Source organism: Heptranchias perlo, unplaced genomic scaffold (genome assembly GCF_035084215.1).
Source record: "Heptranchias perlo isolate sHepPer1 unplaced genomic scaffold, sHepPer1.hap1 HAP1_SCAFFOLD_70, whole genome shotgun sequence".
NCBI classification, from domain to species: Eukaryota; Metazoa; Chordata; class Chondrichthyes; order Hexanchiformes; family Hexanchidae; genus Heptranchias; species Heptranchias perlo.
Window position 1 is genome coordinate 227,501 of NW_027139729.1, and position 20,406 is coordinate 247,906.

Below are 20,406 nucleotides of genomic sequence, written 5' to 3' on the forward strand. Positions count from 1 at the left end.
GCCCAGAAACCCCTCATTCTCTGCAAGGCGCTGATGTCCCGCTCAGACTGCGCATGCTCCCCAGGCCCGCCCTGCATTCTGGGAGCGCCACAGTTCTGTGGTTTGTCGCGAGTCGGACTCGGTGGAAACGGGAGAAGAAACCGGGAAGCGGCGGGTAGGACGGGGGAGGCGCTGGATGATGGGTTCAATGGTGTTCGGGGCCCCCGCCCGATGGGCCCCCCGGGTCTGATTCGGGGCCTGAGCCGCACTCGTGTTGCTGAGTCTCCGCTCGGCCCCGCTCCGGGACACGCACGGCGCATGCTCTGGCCACCAGCTCTTCGCGCGCCTGCGCGCTGCACTCCTAATGGAGATAGACCGTATTCTATCGCGCGGGGCATTCTGGCTAAGGTCAACCACCATTATAAGCCCCTCTTGCTGATATTTCAGTATTGGGTTCAGAAGGGCGAGGTTTATCCATCAAAAGCAAAATTCTGCGGATGCTGGAAATGTGAAAGAAAAACAGAAAATGCTGGATAGCCTCAGCAAGTGAGGCAGCATCCGTGGAGAAAGAAACAGAGTTAACATCTCAGGTCAGAGATAAGGTTTTGTGAGAACTGGAATAATTTAAAGATTTAATAGTTTTTAAAGCAGGTCCAGAGCCAGGCAAAAGGCCCGGGCAGGGGAAGAACGAAAGGGAAGTTCTGTGATAGGGTGCAGGAGTGATAAAGCGACAAAAGGGATAATGGTGCAAAGGAATGAGGGTGTTAATGGGGCAAGTAAAGAAAAATAAGATGGGTCTAGAGGAGCTTTAAAGACAGCACGATGTGTAATGATAAAAGGAATAATGGTGCAAAGGAATGAGGGTGTTAATGGGTCAAATAAAGAAAAAAAAGATGGGTCTAGAGGAGCTTTAAAGACAGCACGATGTGCAATGATAAAAGGAATAATGGTGCAAAGGAATGAGGGTGGTAATGGGCCAAATAAAGAAACAAAGGATGGGTCTAGAGGAACTTTAAAATCAGCTCGATGTGTAAATGATATCGTGAACCGAAAGAAGTGCATTTGAAGCAGAGAGCCAAAGACACGTCAATAATAATTGCAGCTTTTCATTTGATTTGATTTTAAATAGCTACGTTTATGAACTGAATCATGTTTCTCTAATTTCCCGACTCAGATTGAAGGCCTCCTTTTATTTTCTTCCTCTGAGCCCCTCAATTTCACCCGGCAGCGTAATGTTGGCGAGTGGTGATTAATTTCCCCGAGAACCAACAGGAAGAGAGCCCAGGCCGGAAGGCCCCGGGAGCAGAGTCTTCTGCACCAATCGCGGTGCTTGAGGGGTGGAACCTGGGTCGGCGAGTCAGGTGAGTTGGTGTGAACGCCTGTTAATAATTTATCTTTAAAAGCTCAGTCGAGATTTCTTTTGTCAAGAAAGCAGTTTTAATATTTGTCAGTATTTTTTGTTTACCTGGAGTTCCTATTATTAGTTTCAGACACTTCAGTGCTCAGTGGATCAAGTGTTTAAATGTCATTCATTTCCCTCTTTCCATGTCGCCTCCGAGAACTCTGCGTTCTTCCAATTCTGGCATCTTGTTCATCCCCAAATTCCTTCGCTCCACCATTGGCGGCTCTGCCTTCATTTGCCGAGGCCCTGAGCTCTTTGACCAAGCTCAGTCCTAATGTCTCCTTCTTTGGCTCAGAGTCAATTGTTTTTCTGATTACGCTCTTGTGAAGTGCCTGGGAACGTTTTACTACGTTAAAGGCGCAATGTAAATGCAGGTTGTTGTTGATGTGCTAACGTTGGCCTCAGCTTTGTCAGACAGAATCAGCCAAGGACGGCGGCTGCGCTGCTCCCCATGGTCGAAATGCCGGCAGCTCGCTGTGTAGGCCCACAGGTGCAGAAATACCACTTGGCCGGGTACTGGAGGGCAAACAGTGACTGGGGCCGAACCCCAGCATCACGCAGCACCTTCAAGAGAGAAAGGGAGAAAAAATAGAGCCTGCGATGAATCTGGATTTCAAACAGCGAGGACGTGTCAAGGAGGGAGAGTGTGTGGGACGGGGATTTTTTTTATTCGTTCATGGGATGTGGGCGTCGCTGGCGAGTCCGGCATTTATTGCCCATCCCTAATTGCCCTTGAGAAGGTGGTGGTGAGCCGCCCTCTTGAACCGCTGCAGTCCGTGCTTAATATGGGCAAGGAGGGAGAATGTGTGGGACGGGGGATTTACAGCTGAATAGGGGCAAGGAGAGAGAGTGTGTGGGACGGGGGATTTACAGCTTAGGTGGGACGAGAGCGGAAAGAATGTTCCAGAGAAACTAGAACTGTCTGTTGTGAATTTCTAACCAGTACTTACAGTGATGATTTTTGTAAATTATGAGGACAGATTGCATAGACTATGCTTGTATTGTCTTGAATTTACAAGATGAAGGTGTGATCTAATTGAGGTGTTTAAGAAGATTAAAGGATTTTATAGGGTCGATAGAGAGAAACTATTCCCTCCAGTGGGGGAGTCCAGAACAAAGGGAAATCACCTTTAAAATTAGAGCTGGGCCGTTCAGGGGTGAATTCAGGAAACAATTCTTCACACAAAGGGTAGTGGAAATCTGGAACTCTCTCCCCCTGAAAGCTGTTGAGGCTGGGGGTGAATTGATAATTTCAAAACTGAGATTGATAGATTTTTGTTTGGCAAGGATATTAAGGGTTAAGGTATCTAGGCGGGTAGATGGAGTTAAGATACAGATCAGCCATGACCTAATTGAAGGACGGAACAGGATCGTGGGGCTGAATGGCCGACTCTTGTTCCTATGTTCCGAAATGCAACCATCCGCAATAAGATTGTGGATGGCAAGGGCCTTGTTCAGATTGAACGGACATCTGGAGGGAGATGAGGAGAGAGGAGGTGACCGATCAGGCAGTGCCTATAAATGAAGGAGAAATGATGACTGGTCAGGCAGTGCCAAAAATGAAGGAGAAATGATGACTGGTCAGGGAGTGTCTGTAAATGAAGGAGAAATGGTTACGGGTCAGGGAGTGTCTCTAAATGAAGGATAAATGATGCCACGTCATGGAGTGTCAACAAATGTAGCAGAAATGGTGACTGGTCAGGGAGTGTCTATAAATGAAGGAGAAACGGTGACTGGTCAGGGAGCGTCTATAAATTAAGCATAAATGCTGATTGATCAGGGAGTGTCTGTAAATAAAGGAGAAATGGTGGCTGGTCAGGTAGCGGACATCAGCAAAAGTGGGAGCTATTACAGATGGACAGCTTACAGGCAGCTATAGGGAGGGACACTGTGTTGAAAAGAGGACGAGAGCATAAATACCTAGCCAGAGACAGCACCTTCAGGGTAGGAGAGGGAGGGGATCAAGTGATTGTGGAACTGAACCTAACCAGAGTCAGCACCTTCAGGGGAGGAGAGTGAGGGGAACCAGTGAGTGTAGAACTCAACCTAACCAGAGTCAGCACCTTAAGCGGAGGAGAGGGAGGGGAGCCAGTGAGTCGAGAACTGAACCCAGTCAGAGTCAGCACCTTCAGGGGAGGAGAGGGAGAGGAACCAGTGAGTGTAGAACTGAACCCTGCCAGAGTCAGCACCTTCAGGGGAGGAGAGGGAGTGGAACCAGTGAGTGTAGAACTGAACCCAGTCAGAGTCAACACCTTCAGGGGAGGAGAGGGAATGGAACCAGTGAGTGCAGAACTGAACCCAGTCAGAGTCAACACCTTCATGGAAGAAAGAAAACTGAAATAGAAGGAAAGATGTTGGAGGTGGTGCGATGGGTTTGGATTTCAGCAGAGGGAGGAGGGTGAGTGTGTGGGCCGGGGATTTACAGTCTGGGAGAATGAATGGGAAGAATGTTCCATAGAAACTGGAATTCCCTGCTCTGAATTTCTATCCTGTATTCCCTGTATTCACAGTGAAGTCTTTTGTAAACTCCTTTTACAGGGTATTACAAGGGGAGGATTTGAAGATGAGAAACTCAAACCAAATATCACATGGAGACCTGACAGTCACTCAATTCACCAGCACCTGAAGATCATCGGCCTTTGAATATAGAAGGAGAAATTTTTTTCCGTTCTGTCTGTGGGAAAATATTTCAAACATCAGTGTAACTGGAAAATCACCGAGAACCATACACCCGAGTGAGAGTGTTCCAGTGCACTGACTGTGGAAAGAGCTTTAACCAGTTACACAGCCTGAAAACACATCAGACCATTCACAGTGGGGAGAAACCGTACACGTGTTCTGTGTGTGGACGAGGCTTCAACTAATCGTCCAACTTGGAGAGACATGAGGACACCCGCAGCACGGAGAAACCGTGGAAATGTGGGGACTGTGGGAAGGGATTCAGTTCCCCGTCCCGGCTGGAAACTCATCGACGCAGTCACACTGGGGAGAGGCCGTTCACCTGCTCCGTGTGTGAGAAAGGATTCATTCATTCATCCAATCTTCTGGCACATCAACTTGTTCATACTGATAAGAGACCTTTCAAATGTTCTGAATGTGAAAAGAGCTTTACAAGTAAAAAGGATCTACTGGCACACCAACGGACTCACACTGGGGAGAGGCCGTTCACCTGCACTGAGTGTGGGAAGAGATTCACTCAGTCATCCCATCTGCTGATACACCAGCGAGTTCACACTGGGGAGAGGCCGTTCACCTGCTCTGTGTGTGGGACGGGTTTCACTCTGTCATCCGGCCTCATTGAACACCAACTTGTTCACACTCATAAGAGACCCTTTAAATGTTCTGACTGTGAGAAGAGCTTTAAAAGAACAAGGGATCTGCTGAAACACCAGCGAGTTCACACTGGGGAGAGGCCGTTCAACTGCTCTGCGTGTGGGAAGGGATTCACTCAGTCATCCAACCTCATTGAACACCAACTTGTTCACACTGATAAGAGACCCTTTAAATGTTCTGACTGTGAGAAGAGCTTTAAAAGAATAAGGGATCTGCTGAGACACCAGCAAATTCACGCTGGAGAGGGTCCGTTCACCTGCACTGAGTGTGGGAAAAGTTTCACTCATTCGTCCGACCTGCTGAGACACCAGCGAGTTCACAATGGGGAGAGGCCGTTTACCTGCTCCGTGTGTGGGAAGGGATTCACTCGATCATCCCACCTGTTGAGTCACCAGCGAGTTCACACTGGGGAGAGGCCGTTCACTTGTTCCCTGTGTGGGAAGGGATTCACTCACTCATCCAACCTGATTGAACACCAACTTGTTCACACTGATAAGAGACTTTTTAAATGTTCCGACTGTGAGAAGAGCTTTAAAAGAAAAAAGGATCTGCTGACACACCAACGCATTCACACTGGGGATAGGCCGTTCACCTGCTCCGTGTGTGGGAAAGGATTCATTCAGTTATCCAGCCTCATTGAACATCAACTTGTTCACACTGATAAGAGACCCCTGAAATGTTCTGTCTGTGAGAAGAGCTTTAAAAGAAAGTGGAATCTGCTGAGACACGAACGTAATCACACTGGGGAGAGGCCGTTCACCTGCTCTGTGTGTGGGAATGGATTCACTCAATCATCCCACCTGCTGAGTCACCAGCGAGTTCACATGTGATTACAGGGGTTGGATTCTGCTGTTTTTGCTGCTGTTAATCACATCCAGGACTGAACCATGTTCATTCTGACAGTTGGGGTTTGTTTCTGATGTTAATAACCCATTTTTACTGTATTCTGTACAAGAGTCAAATAAATCAGCTTTCCTTTGAAGACAGTGTGTCCAGTGCTTGACATCTTGATGATAAGACAAGCTGATTGACGATTATTATGAAGTGAGTCGAATCCATCTTAGAACTGAGTTCCTATACCTTTTAAAAGATGGATATACAAGACATCCAAGTCTGACAGGACTGATTGTCCCAGCACTGACTGTGTGTATAACAGGACTGAATGTCCCAGCACTGACTGTGTGTATGACAGGACTGGGTGTCCATGCACTGACTGTGTGTATAACAGGACTGAATGTCCCAGCACTGACTGTGTGTATAACAGGACTGAGTGTCCCAGCACTGACTGTGTGTATGACAGGACTGAGTGTACCAGCACTGACTGTGTGTATGACAGGACTGAGTGTACCAGCACTGACTGTGTGTATGACAGGACTGAGTGTACCAGCACTGACTGTGTGTATAACAGGACTGAGTGTACCAGCACTGACTGTGTGTATAACAGGACTGAGTGTCCCAGCACTGACTGTGTGTATAACAGGACTGAGTGTCCCAGCACTGACTGTGTGTATAACAGGACTGAGTGTCCCAGCAATGACTGTGCTTCGAGTGTACATGGGCTGTGGGAGGAGATAAATGGGTGGGGGAGAATCCATGATAGGGTGGAGTGACATGGGGTTGTCGGAGGAGATTAAATCTGTTGGAGGAGGTTACAGAGATAGGGAGGATGCGAGGACCATGGAAAGTTTTGAACACGAGGATGAGGATCTTAAAATGTCGGACCGGGAGCCAATGTACGAACACACGAACAGAAACGTATGGTTCACTGCCCGGCAGACAGGTGGTGAAGACATTGATGTCCGCGGGGGAACAGTCAAGATCACAGCGGCAGTCGAGTTCGCAGAATCCGCCAGTCAGGTCACAGGTAAAAATGGGAACGGCTGGAACAAGACACACAGTGAGATCTTACAACAGAGCACGGACGGTCTCAAAGACCACTTCCCTCCCTTGTAAACTGTTGCCACTGGCGGGAGGGTCGGTAACCAGAGGACACAGATTGAAGGGAATTGGGAAAAGAGCCAGAGGGAGATGAGGAGAATGTTTTTAGGCAGCGAGTTGTTCTGATCTGGAATTCACTGCCTGAAAGGGCGGTGGGAGCAGATTCAATAATAACTTTCAAAAGGGAATCGGGTCAATCCTTGAAGGGGGGAAATTTGCGGGACTGTGGGGAAAGAGCAGGGGGGAGTGGGACTAATGGGATCGCTCTTTCACAGGGCCGGCACAGGCGCGATGGGCCGAGCGGCCTCTCTCAGTGCTGTTTGATTCTCGCTCACTTTTGGGCTCCGACCCACGGCCCGTTTGACTGGGAGGCGGGAGAGTGACTCCCCCCCGAGCCCAGCTCGACACCGGCCGCTGACAGAGTGGAGATTCAGGAGTCCCCGAGTAACTCCCCCCGCCACCCCTCTCAGGCCACTCCCGGGTGCGGGCCCTCCCTCTGTCGGCCTCGCCCCCGCCCACAGCACCGCCCGCCCGCCATCATCTTCCCGGCGCCGGCCTGTTGCTAAGGGAACGCGGCACAGGAACCGCGCGGCGCATGTGCGGCATCCCTCTGGCCCGAGCGGCGCATACGCCTCGTGACGTCAGCGCGCAAAGGTGAGTGACGCTTCAGAGTGTCACGTGGTGGAAGGTGTCAGCCCAGGAGACGGGGGGAGGAGAGAGCTGTCAATCAAAGGGCCCGGATTCAGCACTCACTGCGCACAGGGTTTGGAGAATTTGTTTAAAATGCAAAATGTGCAAGAATGAAATAAAATTAGAAATGTACCAAAAAGGGAAAAAAAACTGCAAATATAATAATCTGAATTTAAAACAGAAATGTCTAAACTCACATAAGGCTGATGGTCTGGGTCCTCCCGCCACTATTCGTCTTCTCGACCTGGGGCATAGGATGAGCAGAATGCTTGAATGTACCTTTTTTTAATGCAGATGTATGGAATGGACCAGCGAGGGAGGCTGTGGGGCCTGATTGTATCAGCAATTTCCAGAGAATTGGCGAAGTACCTGACAGTGGTACCTTGTGATACGACAGCCTCGAAATTTAAAATTATTTTGGGACATGTGCACTCGCTTTTTGTGATTGGTGTACCTGGACACTTAAACCCCTTTGCTCCTCTACAGTCCCTAGTTTCTCACCGTTAAGAAAATTCTCCTATTTCTCACTTGGTGCCAAGTGAATGTACAGAAGGCCGGTGTTTATGCTCTGCATGAGCCTCCTGTCACCCTTCTTCATCTAACACTAACAGCATATCTTTCTATTCCTTGGGATATGACAGGCTCGAAATTGGGATCTTCAATGTTGTTTTTGATACATGTGCACTAGATTTCCAATCTTCGCCATCCAATAATAACAGACTTTTACTGATTGGTGCACCTGGACACCAAAGCCGCTTTGCTCCTCGACAGTCCCTACAGATGCTCTTTGTATTACTCCCCGCATCTTTACAGTCTGGCAGTGTTTACTCTCTTCACTGTCCAATAACAACAGGGACGGCGAGATTTGAACTTTTTTTTGGATTTCAAAATATAGTTTATTTCATAAAAACAATGAATACACACAGATCAATGTAAATATTCCAGTTACAATTCAAAACAATCAATACAGATCGTGCACACTACGATTCTATTTTTACAATTCAACACACAGTATATATTTTCTCGGACATGATGTACAATACAAGGTGAAATAGCCTTACACAGTGGCCTTTCCCCCAGAGAGCCTTTGCCTAGGCCGCACCTCGCTTCAGTGTGTCCCACTGCTGTCGGGGGTGAACCCCTCTTCGACTACATGGTATAGTGATCCTGTCTCTGTGGATGGGGGTTATCACCTTTTACCCGAATACATGGATCCATTCGCCCACATTCATGTTAGTGTTTGGCAAACACTGTCTGATGTCATTCACACACCTGTCGAAGCTTGGGGTCAGAGACGTAGGGGGTAATTTCACCTTCACTGCTTGGGCGGTAAACTGACGGAGCAGAAATTAAAATCGGGCCGGTTCGTTAAGGGGGGGGAGGTGATCCGCTCCACCAGTTCAGCCCCCAGCGATGATGAAAATTTCCCTCCACGTGTTGTGAACCGGTGCAGTTTGAGACAATGGACCAGCTTATGGGCATCGAAGATTGATATTAGGGCGTAGGTCAGGAAAGGTGTGGCCGATTTTATGCATTCCCGCCGGGAGGAAATGGGGTGGTAGAGGCGAGTAAATGGTGTCAGGCCACTTACCGCCCCTTTCACGCTGGCGTTCCTGCCTCCACCACCGTGGGTCGGGTCCTGAGAAGAGCGGCCGGAGCAACACCCACCTGTTTCCGGGTCAGACCACGTGTAATATGTAAATCAGTGTATTATGACCGACACGGGACACCATTTAATGTCAGTTACAAATGGGAGGAGGAGCCGCCCTATCGATGGGCATTGAGTGGTCCAGAACACTGAGAAGTTTATTTTAACATATATTTTGTGTGGCGAGGAGGAGCAGGAGAGCTTTCCATTGGCCTGCTGCGGCCGTGAGAAATCTCCCGGCCCCTGATCGTCTCAGAAATGTATCAGGAGGTTTCCATAGAGATCTGTTTAACCAGGCCCAGCCTCATGTCCCATTAAACTCCCTGCAGTGAGTAAACATTGCTGAACAGCAGCTCAGAGAGGAAACGATATCCGGAACTCCCCACTGGAGTTTGAAATTACATTAATATTTTACCAGTTAGTAACGGTCCGGGTGTTGGTCCATTATTATTCTGTTCTGCTCAAAACAAATGTCCCAATGAACAGGACGCTGTCTGACCCTGACAGCTCACCTTCAGTCCATCCCACCGGGCAGCGTGTGTGATGGGAAATTCATTTTTTATTCATTTCAGGATTAAACATTTAATATTGAAATTGTATTATTTCCAGACTAATAACAGCAAACCATTTCATGTTAGAATCACATCTTGTATCATTTCACAACACCGCATTTGTCGGGTAAAATATAATTCCTGTCCGCTGTTTCCAAATTTATTTGAAGTATTGGATTGATATCAGTTACTTTAGTGAACTCATTGATGTCAATAGATACTAAAATCAGGCGTAGTGAATAACAGGCGGCCGATCAGCTACCGCCGACTTACACCACCGCCAAACCGGAAAATCCACTCTCATTGACTTTTTATGCAATTTCGGATGAAAAGTCTTGAGACGTTTCTATGATTTAACTAATGTAACAATTAGTTTCAGTGGGTATTTCACCCCGTTCTTCAGCTCCTCTCTGAATTTAGTCTGGGTCACAGCATAAATACACGTGTTGGTGCAGGAACTGAGAAGTTGAAGCATGAATCCGGCTGACTCAATGTCACTGACCGTATAGTACTGGGCGTTTTTTGTATGCAGAGAGATAACATAAAAAACGAATGTGCTCCATAACAATATAAAACTGCCTGATATACTGAAGAGTAAAATGATGGATTTCCTTCGGTTCTCCATCTCTGGATCCTTGTGATTCTCTCCATTGCTGCGGCCCCGGAGTCCCCTGCGGACTCTACTGGCCGCTAAAATGTGCCTGGCGGTGAGAACATTGAACAGCAAAATCAGAATGAATGGGAGACAAGGCATTAACACAAGATGAAACAAGTCAAACGCTGCCCATATGGGTGAAGTGAATAAGGTCGGTTTCACGACACAACCCCGGGGTACATTGTCCATTATATATTCCGGGTCAAATACAAAGTTCCAGGGAATGTTTAGTAAACAGCTCAGCGCACTCACCACCCCGATAACAACAGCCGCCGTTTTCTCGGTGCAATATTTAGTTTTCAGCTTCTGACAACAAATGGCCACAAATCGATCAAAGGTGAAAGCGACTGTGAACCAGACAGAGGCCGCTGTGGCTGAAAAAGTCATGGTGACAATAAGACGGCACACGGGGGTAATGGTCAAGAATGAAACTGGGAAATAAATCCGACCAATCACCCTCAATATCACATCAGTGATAACGACCAGGAGATCGGCCGCCGCCATTCCCACCAGGTAGCGAGTGATACATTTGGAGAGGCCGCACTTTCCTCGGGACAGGATCACAATCGCCACCAAGTTAACTGTAAGAGAGAGAAACGGAAGGAGAGAAATTACTGATCAGACCTGGAGACAAAGCAGCAGTTTGACAGGATCTGGGGTGAAATTTCCAGCTTTGTTGCTGCATCAAACGGTGGAAACTGATTCACTGACCTGGGCAGCGCTTTCGGGCAGAGAAATGTTTTTAAACACAATTATAAACAATGAATTGGGAAATTGATACAGAAAGTGAATAAAGTGAGCACCGGATCCACTCAAAGAGACGAGAGAGGGCGCAGAGCCGGTGGACAAGGGAGAAGGGGTTTTACGGACAGTGAATCCAATAGATTTAATCCGAATTTGGGCTCCAGATGGACGGGAAAGTGACTGAGAGCCTGGAAGGTGATGGGACAGGGGGAGGTACTGCTGGTTTGTTACTCTGGGTGAAGAGAGCCGACAGGGGCTGGCACAAGACGGGGAAGACTGACATCCATGGCGGTGAGTTTGAGGCTTCGGATCGGATTGGAAGAGGCTGTTGGAGGCCGAGCCAGTAAGTGAGATTCGGAGGGAGACAAGGAAAATGGCATAAGAACTGGAGGGGAGATAGGAGCACGTGGTTTGGAAAAGCGGATCAAATGAAAGAATGAATAAGATGCAGAGAATTCAATGAAGCGGGAGGAGAGGCTGGGATTCACCGGGAGAGACTGCAGTTGGAGGAAATCTAATCTACTCGTCCCAGTAACACAAGGCAATTAATGAATTCAAATTTTATTTTTTGTGGTTATTGGTTGCATAATATTTCCAAATAAATTCACTTTGCACATTCAATTAAAATTAAATTAAAATCCAATTATTAAATTAACCTCGTTCTTTGAAGCTGACACATGGCTTCTAGAATACAGCATCCTAATAATTCAATGCTATCAAGAAATCACTGATTTTATTCATAAAATACATTTCAGTTTTGTTTATTTATTCAGTCAGTAAACAAGTGAACGGAATATTCACATAAACAGACTGAGGACCTGATAGTGATAAACACACCCGGAGAGAGTACAATAAAACTCTCACAATCTGACAACATCATAATAACACCTTCAATTCACATTTCATTTTCATAATTGTACTGGATGTTTCAGTAATTCATTCCGGTGAATTATTCACATCGCTGTCGCTCTGTCTCTCTCCCCCTATGTCCCATTCTGTGTGTGTGTATCTCTCTCTCTCTCCCTCATTCTCCATGCGTCTCTCTCTGTCTCTCTCTATTCCTCTCGATTCTTCTCTCCCCCTTTCGTTTTCCATCTCATTCGCGTTCTCTAACGCCCATCTCCAGCTCTCCGCACTCTCTCTACTCTCTCTCTATGCCGCTTTTCACATCCGAGTAAATCCTAACATCCTGCGCCTGCTTTCTCTTCACCAGCCCCGTGTTCCAACGATCCTATTCTTAGTGTCAGTTTGTTAAATGGTGAAGTCTCTGTGAATGTTTCTTCAGACCATCCAAGTCGCCACCTGTTCACCTGCACTGTTCACTTCATCTACAATGTATGGAATAAACAGAATCGAATGCCTGTTCCAGACACACCTCACAATAATTGAAATTCCTTCTCCTGTAATTACAAAGTACAGCGTTAGATGGCGGCATTGTTCAATTAACAAAACACCAACATCACCGCTGCAACTTATCATCGACAGATAAATAGAAAGGCTCCTGATTCCAACAGATAAAGTTCAAACTGATACAACATAACTTCAAAACATTGCATTTTACAGTGAATTCATCCACAGTGAAGCAGAGAATGAGATGTGAAAGAATCAGCAGCAAACTCAGTTCAGCAGCCAGACTTCTGGAGCTGCGACAGACACACACATAACGAAATATTTCATAACAGTGAGAACCAATAAGTAGATTGAAATCCCAGTTAAACTGAACCATGTTATTGTGGAGGGAGGACATTGCGCTGCCTCCTTGTAACACTGAGACCGTGAGCTGTCTCATTATCAATCACTGAAAACACATTTATGGAAATATATTTCACAACATGAAACTGTTCCAGTTCCTGATGGTCTGATACCAGCTCTTAGCCCACACACCTGATTCCAATACATTCAGTACAGAGAATAATCCAGTAACAATGCCAGGATTGGATAAACAATGTTCACGGCAGAAATAATGCAATTGCGACAGGACCGAAGGATGGACCGTTATTCCACAATAAATTCAGTGCAGAGAATAATCCAGTAACAATGCCTGTGTTGGATATGTAAAGATCATAACAAATATAATTCAGCTGTTACAAGACTGGACGTTTTGAAGTTAAGGACATACCATTAATCAACAGTATATTGAGTACAAAGAAGAGTTCAGTAACAGTGCCAGGGTTGGAAATACAATGTTCATTACAGATATAATGCAGCTCGACAAGACCAAAAGAGCAGAGACTTTAATCAATCTATCATTCAACTGAAATAAGAGAACGGCTGGCTGTGTAAAATATGGTGGGAGAAAAAATAATTAACCAAGTACAGCAGCACAGTTAACACCGATTTACAATATTCACAGATGAGATAACGGCTTACCTGGAACTCCAATGGCTGCAAGAACAGGATAGTAAATGCGTTCAATCTGAAAAATTGCTGAATATCCCATTTCTGTGAGAAGCAGTGACTTCTGTTGAACTGAAAACCGCAGCTCCGGCAGGCACTCTGAACTGATACATTGCAACAAGCCCTGATTTATACAGAGGATGAATCTCCACTGAGACGGTTATACCCTGGATCATTGCTATTACTTACAGTCGCCGAAACAAATACATTGCATCATCAGCTTTGTCTCCAATGTAAATAATGACGTGGATATATCGCAAACATCTCAATGTCCAGAACGTTATCTTAATGAGACCTCTCTCAGGAATAAAGTTAAAAGCTGTGCTCAGAAAGGATTGGTCCAACAACAATGAGCGGCTACATTTACAGTTTTCATATAATTGTATTGATCATGTTCACTCCTGACGATTCATCTATAAATTTTACCGATTTCTCTGAATGTACACTGAATCCAGGGGCACAAACAGACCCGTTTCACTGTTCCTGCAGATTCTCGGTCAAAATATGAATTTTGTGTCTCTGGCACAGGGACAATTAAAGGGCACGTTGAGGATTGTAGCCGAGAAATGACAGTGGGTGATATTGGGGGTTGGACACTGAACGAGCTTTATTGCCATTCCTCTCTCCGTTATTTTACTGCAGATGTTTACCCGTTTATTTTACATTGGTTGATGGCTCCAGTACATTGGTTCCGTGTAAACCCGCTTCCCTCACCCGCCTTCATTCATTCCTCAGCCAATTGTCATTGAAACCCTCATCAATGTCTCTGTCCCCTCCAGACCCCATTCCTCCAGTTCACTCCTGACGGCCAGCCACCCTCCACCTTCCAACCAGCAGCAGGTCCTGCTCGGCCTCACTGACCCTCACTGACTCCTAGTTCCTGATCGCCCAATAGTTCACATTTTCATCCATGGCCCACCTCTCCCAATCTCCGCCCTCTCCTCAACACCTACAGGAAACCCACCCGTCACCTCCTCATTCATCGATCGTTGGCCTCTTTTGGTGGGACTACCCTCGCTTGGTTCCACTCACCTATCTGATCATAGCCAGGAGGAGCTTCTCTTCCCACCCTATCACCGTTATATCTGATGTCTCCAAAGGTTCAATCCTTTGCTCCCTCCTCTTCCTCATCTACATGCTGCCCTTTGGTGACATTGTCCACAGACATGGACCAGTTTTCAGCTGGACTTCCAACTTCTTTGTGTTGTCAGAGCGACATTCTGTTTAGATGAGCCACGAATTCAGCCAGTAAAAAATTGGGAAGTCATGATCTTTGACCCCACAATCTCCACATCATTTCGACTGATTTCATCCATTCTCCTCTCTTTTTGATTGGAGAGTCCATCACTAATCATCCAAATCCTCAATTGCTTCCAGTCTCCTAAGCCTGTAGTTTATTTTTATTCTTTCATACACTTAAATCCACCGGGGCCTCACCCCTCCCTATCTCTGTAACCTCATCCAGCCCCGCAGCCCCTGCCAAAGACTTTGCTCCTCTACCTGTGGCCGCTTGTGCAGCCTCAGTCCATCTGCCCTACTTTTGACAGCCGTGCCTTCAGCCATATCCACGCTCCAGGATTCCCACTCTATGCCACTCTATCTCCCTCTCCACCTTTCAGGTTTCAGCCGTGGTTCACTGGCAGCAGTCTCGCTTCTGAGTTAGAAGGTTATGAGTTCAGTCACAGAGACTTGAACACATAATTCAAGCTGACATTGCAGTGCATCACTGAGGGAGCACTGGACTGTCGCAGGTGTTCACTTTCTTAGGACATGTTAAACGGAAAACCTATCTGCCCTCTCAAGTAGATGTAAAAGATTCCACAGAAGTATTGGAAAAAGAACAGGGGAGTTATCCTGCTTTCCTGGATAATATTTATCCCTTAACCAACATTACTAATCCCTTGCTTCATGATTTTGTTATCCCTCCTAATATCTCCTTCTTTGGCCGGGGGTCCATTTTTGTCCGATTATACTTCAGTAAATCGCCTTAGGATATTAATCTATGTTAAATCCGCTGTATAAATACAAGTAGTTATTGTTATATTTTACCATCCTCCACTCTCTTCATCTCACCATTGGCGGCCATTCCTTCAGACAACTAAATTCTACTTTCAAAAACCAACCTTATTCCCTCCGTCTGTCCATTTGCTTCTCTTCATTTTACACCCTCCTTACACCCACTCTTTGACCAGGGTTTTTTCACCAGTCCTCCTGATATCTTCTTATTCCTTTAGTGCCCGTTTTTACCCACCCCTCCGTGAAGCCCCCTGGGAATGTTTATTACATTAAAGGCGGTCTGTGAATGCGAGTTGTTGTTAACTTTCATTGGACTGTGTTCATTAGTTGTCCACTGAATGAACAAATGTAATTTCTGGGCTAATATTTTTGTACCAGAAAAAGATTTATATAATAGACGGACTTGTTGAGATAAATTAACATTGGCCATTACTTGTGGACACTGTATTGTTCGAACAACATAACTCGGTTTATCTACAACCATCGCATTGCAATAGAGGGCATTCTAGTGCATGGATATCGCTGAAGGCAGGGCTGTCAAAAATGGGACAAATGGACTGCGGAGGCAGCCTTTAGGGAGTCGTCTATGTATAATGAGACCAGTTACAGTGACCAGGGTGAAGGTTTATTAGTTATTTGTCTTTTCTCTCTTTGGTAAAACCTGGTTTACTTCTGGCTCGGGCTGATAGGAACATATAAACATAGAAAACAGGAGCAGGAGTAAGCCATTGGGCCCTTCGAGCCTGCTCCGCCATTCAATATGATCATGGCTGATCCTCTCTCTCAATACCATATACCCGCTCTCTCCCCATACCCCTTGATGCCTTTTGTGTCTAGAAATCTATCGAGCTCCTTCTTTAATATATTCAGTGACTTGGCCTCCACAGCCTTCTGTGGTAGAGAATTCTGCATGTTCACCAGCCTCTGAGTGAATAAATTTCTCCTCATCTCAGTCCTAAATGTCCTACCCCGTATCCTGAGACTGTGACCCCTCAGCCAGAGGAAACATCCTCCCTGCATTCAATCAGAACTTTATACCTTTCAATGAGATCCCCTCTCATTCTTCGAAACGCTCGTGAATACAGGCCTAGTTCACGCAATCTCTCCTCATGCGACGGTCCTGCCATCCCAGGAACCAGTCTGGTGAACCTTCTCTGCACTCCCTCTATGGCAAGTATATCCTTTCTTAGGTAAGGAAACCAAAACTGCACAGTATACTCCAGGTGTGGTCTCACCAAGGACGGGTAAAACTGCTGTAAGACATCCTCGATCCTGTACTCAAATCCTCTTGTAATGAAGGCCAACATACCATTCGCCTTCCGAACTGCTTGCTGTACCTGCATGTTTGCTTTCAGTGACTGTTGTACAAGGACACCCATGTCCCTTTGTGCATCAACATTTCCCAATTTATCATCATTAACATAATACTGTGCCTTTCTGTTTTTGCTTCCGTCACGTTATATTGCATCTGCCATGTATTTGCCCATTCATTCAACTTGCCTAATTCGCCTTGAAGCCTCTTTGCATCCTCCTCACAACTCACAATCCCACCAAGTTTTGTGTCGTCAGAAAACTTGGAAATATTATATTTGGTTTCCTCATCCAAATCATTGATATATATTGTGAATAGTTGGGGCCTAAGCACTGATCCCTGGGGCACATCACCAGTCACCGCCTGCCACCCCGAAAAAGACCCATTTATTCCTGCGCTCTGTTTCAAAAGACCCATTTATTCCTACTCTCTTAATATGATGCAGCTTTATGAGTGACTCTCTTTGCTTAAAGCCCGTAGATCCAGAGTACAGTCTGCAGTTTTGACGGCCATTATAGAAACTGCACTCAACGCATAGAAAGCACAATGTTCATTGTCTCGAATGAGGCCAGGGAAGGGAAGCTGTATGAGGAAAGACGTGAAATTCCGGGAATTTTTCGATGGAAATGGAGGAGAGGAAACTTAAATTTCGAATCATGAAGTTGTTTGATAGAGTAATAGAGAATGATTGTATCCTCTGGTTGTGAGGATCAGTGATAGAGTAATAGAGAATTACTGTATCGCCTGGTTGTGAGGATCAGTGATAGAGTAATAGAGAATTACTGTATCCTCTAGTGTGAGGATCAGTGATAGAGTAACAGAGAATTACTGTATTCTCTCGTTGTGAGGATCAGTGATAGAGTAATAGAGAATTGCTGTATCCTCTGGTTGTGAGGATCAGTGATAGAGTAATAGAGAATTACTGTATCCTCTGGTTGTGAGGATCAGTGATAGAGTAATAGAGAATTATGTATCCTCTAGTGTGAGGATCAGTGATAGATTAACAGAGAATTACTGTATCGCCTGGTTGTGAGGATCAGCGATAGAGTAATAGAGAATTACTGTATCCTCTGGTTGTGAGCATCACTGATAGAGTAAGAGAGAATTACTGCATCGCCTGGTTGTGAGGATCAGTGATAGAGTAATAGGGAATTATTGTATCCTCTGGTTGTGAGGATCAATGATAGAGTAATAGGGAATTACTGTATCCTCTGGTGTGAGGATCAGTGATAGAGCAATAGAGATTTACTGTATCCTCTGGTGTGAGGATCAGTGATAGAGTAATAGAGAATTACTGTATCCTCTGGTGTGAGGATCAGTGATAGAGAAATAGAGAATTACTGCATCGTCTGGTTGTGAGGAGCAGTGATAGAGTAATAGAGAATTACTGTATCCTCTGGTTGTGAGGATCAGTGATAGAGTAATAGAGAATTACTGTATCCTCTGGTTGTGAGGATCAGTGATAGAGTAATAGAGAATTACTGTATCCTCTGGTTGTGAGGATCAGTGATAACGTAATCGGGAATTACTGTATCCTCTGGTTGTGAGGATCAGTGATACAGTAATAGCGAATTACTGTATGGTCTGGTTGTGAGGATCAGTGATAGAGTAATAGAGAATTACTGTATCCTCTGGTTGTGAGGATCAATGATAGAGTAATGGGGAATTACTGTATCGTGTGGTCGTGAGGATCAGTGATAGAGTAATAGAGAATTACTGTATCCTCTGGTTGTGAGGATCAGTGATAGAGTAACAGACAATTACTTTATCCTCTGGTTGTTAGTATCAGTGACAAGAGGTCAACAATTCCAGCTCATCATGAAAGAGTTTAATTTTAAATTCTTCACGCAGAGATTTTTTGGAGCATGGAATATTTTACCATCGGGAATGGAATAACCAGAAAAGGTACAATAGCAATTTTTACCATTGTATCATTTAAGAGAGAATTGAATACATATTTGAAATTGATGAAGATAAAGGGCACTTGGGAGAAAGTTTGCCATTGCATACATTTTGAATTGCTTTAACCATGAGCTGGCACTGACACGATGGGCCCCTGTTCTGTAATCCTCTAAGCTTCATGTTTCTCCTAGATTGTGATTTGTGACGTGCTTGAATGATCCTGGAGGCCGGTGTGCTGCCCCGTGTCTAACAATATGACGGTGTAACCCAGGGATGTAACAATAGTTCCCCCTTCTAATCTAAACTGGATATTCATGTTCCTGCACTGCCCAATGTCTAACAATATGATCGTGTAATTCAAGGATGTAACAATAGTTCCCCTTATGATTGGAACTGAATATTCATGTTTCTGCACTGTCGAATATCTAACAATATGACAGTGTAAGCCAGGGCTGTAACAATAGTTCCCTCCTTATAATCTGAGCTGGACATTCATGTTTCTGCACTACCGAATACCTAACAACATGATAGTGTAGCCCAGTAATGTAACAATAATATCTCTTTATAATCTGAACAGGATATTCATGTTTCTGCACTCTCCAATACCTCACAATACTATAATGCAATCCACGAATGTAACAATAGCTCCCCCTCTATTCTGGCCTGAATATTCGTGGTTCTGCACTACCCAATATCTCACAACACGACCGTGTAACCCAAGAATGTAATTATAGTTCCCCCGTGTAATCTGAACAGGATAATCATATTCTGCACTGTCCACTTTCTAACAATATGACAGTGTAACGCAAGGATGCATCAACAGATTCCTTTTTAAACTGAACTGTACATTCGTGTTTCTGGACTGCCACATAACTAATAATAACACAGTATAACCCAGGGATGTGACAGTAATTCCCCATATAATCTGAACTGGATATTCGTGTTCTGCACTGCCCAATATCTAACGATGCGATAGTTTAACCCACGGATCTAACAGTAGTCACCCATGGGATTAAACGGACAGTGGCAGCGCGGATACAAAATTGACTAGGAGACAGAAAGCAGAGAGTAATGGTGAATGGTGTTTTTTCAGACTGGAAAAGAAGTATACAGTGGTGTTCCCCAGGGGTCACTATTAGCACCACTGCTCGATATGATATATATTAATATCCTGGACTTGGATATAGAGGGTATCATTTCAAAGTTTGCAGATGAAACAAAACTCGCAAAAGTAGTAAATAATGTGGAGGATAGTAACAGTCTTCAGGAGGACATGGACAGACTGGTGAAATGGGAAATACATGGCAGATGAAATATAATCACAGAAGTGTGAAGTGATGCATTTTGGTAGGAAGAATGTGGAGAGGCGGCTCTTCTTTTCCCAGTGAGTAGTGAACCTCTGCAATGCGTTGCTGGCTGATGTAGTGGGTGCTGACTCTCTGTCTGCCTTCTCCAGGGAACTGGACCGGTTTTTGGCTGGGGAAGAGGTCGCAACATATAAAAAGTAAGAGGATTTACTATTAACGTGCTTCTGATCCATATGATCTCCTGGACTGATTTCGATCACTTGAGGGGATCGGGGATGAATTTTCCAGTGTATTCTATCCCCTAAAGGCACAGGATTTTTTCTCAGGATCTTTGCCTCTTCCGGGAGATTCCATGGCTGCGGGCGGGGGGAGGGGGAGTAAGTGTCAGTAATGATGCTCCAGCCATCCCGAGTGAGGGGCAGGCTTGATGGACCAGCTGGTCTTTTACTGCCCGTCATTTCCGTTTGTTCGTGTGCGTCCCCAGCTCGTCAAGGTATTTTCAATGAAGCGATCGTCACACAAACCCACTCCT

General features: G+C 45.5%; 1 pseudogene; it reads left to right on the top strand.

Annotated features, from left to right (window-relative positions):
• The window catches only part of LOC137318347 (zinc finger protein 585A-like), a 54,296-nt pseudogene that overhangs the window by 31 nt on the left and 33,859 nt on the right, over positions 1-20,406 (top strand).